The sequence below is a fragment of the Geospiza fortis genome, unplaced genomic scaffold (genome assembly GCF_000277835.1).
Source record: "Geospiza fortis unplaced genomic scaffold, GeoFor_1.0 scaffold290, whole genome shotgun sequence".
Classification (NCBI taxonomy): Eukaryota; Metazoa; Chordata; class Aves; order Passeriformes; family Thraupidae; genus Geospiza; species Geospiza fortis.
The window spans coordinates 6,200-9,391 of record NW_005054678.1 but is presented as its reverse complement, the minus strand read 5'-3'; the positions used below and the strand labels follow the sequence as shown (position 1 = coordinate 9,391).

At 46.4% G+C, this 3,192-nt stretch overlaps 1 protein-coding gene across 1 annotated transcript in view; it reads right to left on the bottom strand.

The window, feature by feature from the left end:
• Positions 1-3,192, bottom strand: part of LOC115949012 (zinc finger protein 436-like) — an 8,858-nt gene that overhangs the window by 4,678 nt on the left and 988 nt on the right. The window lies entirely within an intron of this gene.

Genomic DNA, 3,192 nt, shown 5'->3' with positions numbered 1-3,192 from the left:
CAGAAAGCTCAGCAGCTGTCAGAGGATGAGCACCCACAGGCACTGAGGGGGGCTGCAGGAGGGGCACAAGAAGGCCCTGCAGCACTTGGGCACAAAGGCACAGCAGGTGAATGCAAGAAGGGAGCAGAAAAAGGCCAAGCTGAAGGCAAAGGCCAGGGCACAGTTCCTACAGCCCCTCAGGGATCAACCCCAGGGCCCAAGGGGGCCCCAGCACCCAGGGCACGGGCTCGGCCACAAGCACCTGGCACAGGCATTGCCCTCCTCGGCAGGGGAGAGCCCACCCAAACAGCCCCTGGCAAGGAATCAGGGCTCCAGCTGCAGGGCACAAGGACACTGCAAGCAGAGACAGCAGCACCCGCAGGACCAGCAAGTCCACCCCTTGATGGACATGGACTGGCAGGGCTGTCACAGCTCCCATCACACCAGGGACCCTCCACACTGGAGCCCTTGAGAACATTCAGGGTGGGTCTGCATTGAGAGGAGGCCTTTCCTGATGGACACAGGGGCCTCTTAACCCACTCTGAATCTCAGATGTAAGGGGGGGAAATTGACAGGAAGTTCTTTGATTATTCAGAGGGTAAGTGGGAAAAATGAGCAGGTGTGTTTTCTTCAACCACTATTAGTACATGTGGTGTACAGGTTTAAAAAGCATGAATTTTTGCTTGCTCCTAATTGTGATTATAATTTCTTGGAATGGATTTTATAGCAAATGTGTGAATGCAAATTTATATTGCAAAATTTATTGAATTACTTTAACGATTCCCTATTCCAAGAGGGAAGAAAGGTCTTACAGCCTGGTATTGAGTCCCTGCTCAAGGCAGGGCTTTTGGAGCCACGGATCTCTCCCTACAACACTCCTGTCTTGCCAGTCAAGAAACCAGAAGGATGGACTGCAGAAGAAAAGCAGAATTTTCAAGTGTTAGAAAGCAGATAAACTGAGGCTCCTTCCGTGGCCCTCCTAGACAGGGAAAATAAAATGTAAGTGAATGTTAAACAGGGCCAAGCCAAAGGAATTCTTGTGCTAAAATGTTTAACCCAGTGGTCAGAGTGGCCTCATTTTCTGCAGAATTGTGTAGACACAGCTTTCATGGGAACTGAGGCCTGAAAATTGACAACAGGAGGGTCTCCTATAGTTCAAGTCCGGCATCAAGTTAAAGCCCTGACAACCAGAAGAGCCTCTAAATGGATGAGCAGGGCTCGGTTATTACAGTATGAAACTTGTTCAACGGCACAGGAGGATTTAGAACTGAGGACAGGGCAAGGGTTTAACCCAGCCTCCTGTTTGAACAGCCTGGAGAGGGGCTGGCAAGGAACCCAGGACTGCACTCAAGGAACAGAGCTCCAGACCCAGGCTGGGAGAGATTGATGGGACATTCCCTGGCCTGAGGGAGAAAATGTGTTTGTGGATGGCTCTGCAAGGGCAGCAGAAAAGAGCTACAAGACAGGCTGTTATTAAGGAAGGGGAATCAGACAAAGCGCAGGTCACTGCCCCATGCTCAGCTCAACCCGCGGAGCTGTGGGTGCTTGTGAGAGCCTGGCACTGAAATGCCCTGAGCAGGAAGGCTTCAATATCTTCTGCTGACACCATGGCACCTAACAGGGGGGCAAAAGCATTTCTGACTGCTTCAGCAACCACTGCATCACTTATTAGGTACTTTAAAAAATAATAATTTCAAATTTAATTTATTAAAAAAAATTATTTCTCTACTTGCGCTTCATTTGCCTTGGCTTTGGGGAAAGGAGTTTTGAATTATTTTTTTATAGGATGTGACAGCACTCAACAGAGATGAGCTTAACATATTAATAGACTGGGAATAGCCCAAAAGATACCCACAAAGGTAACAACCAGCAACAAAACATCAATGTCCAGCAGCAAACAGCAACCAACAGCTACCCCAGACACTGCCCCCGGCAGAGCTGGAGACACCTGGGCTGGAAAAGGCTGAGAAGGAAATCCAGGAGTGTGGACCGAATTAACATCAGAAGCAAAGAAATCCTGGTCCTATAGGAAACCAAATACTAAGAATGACCCAACCTCAAAACAATGAACATTAAACCAATGGATTTATATTGGGTCAGACTGTAGAAAGTCTAGGGAAAATCTAGTAAAACTCACCTGTCATGGAATGCTATTCTCTGCACAGCCGGGCTATGTGTGGATGAAATTATTTCTGTTGCACATCCTGGCCAGAATAAAGTAATGCCTTGATTATTTAACACTAAAAATATTGTTGGAGAGTTTTTGTTCTTCCTCCAGATTCAGTACTAAGATTACAACATCAGAATGTTTTTTTCTTAACAATCCTACTTTAATATTGTCAGATATGTTTGGGCCAGGGGTGTGAGAACCAATTTTTATTCTTAAGGGAAGTAGCAGAAATTTTTATTCCGTTGGGAGATTTTTGTGTATGTGTATACATAGCCCTTAGTGATGGCAAAATTTTGTTATGGGTTCTTCCATATTCACTTTAGGCTGCATTTTAAAACCTAGAAGAGCATTGAAGGTGACCCTTTACCTTATAAACAGTTAACAGAATATTGTTATAAAAAGCAGAAAAATAAAAGCAGTGGAGGGGAGGAAATACATGAGATACCAGATTGCTGCACTGGAACACAAGGTTCAGTTTAACACTGCTGGGGCAAAGTGTGGACAATGTACCTGGGCCTCTTATGGTGGGGGGGAGGAGAACTGGGCTGATTCCCTCTGCCCCTCACCCCAAGCTCTGCCTGCCTGCACTGATGGAATTTGCACAGCTCAAGGCAGAGCCCAGGGTGACGATATCTGACCCTGCAACAGAAACGGGTGAAGCTGCAAAGGGAAACAGCAAATGGAGAATGTTGTGAAAACTTCACTAAAATAAGTTGGGGGGGAATCATCCCTCTGCCCACTACAACATGCGCTGTCACTGACTATTCCATACAGGGTGTATCAGAGCACTGGGGATTTTTGCTACCAAAAATTCAGGGAAATCAGTTAGGAATCCAAGTATTTGATGATTTAATTAGAGAAAAGTCATCAATTGATGCAGCCCTGGCTCCTGAGGAAGTGCCCCAAAATGGGGAAAAGATGAACGGCCAGCAGAACAAATCCTACAACACCATGGAGCAGCCCCTGGGAACCCGAACCAATTCATATCAGGAGCCACAGAACCCATTTCTCATTTCAAGGGCATCATTAGATTACAAGAGATC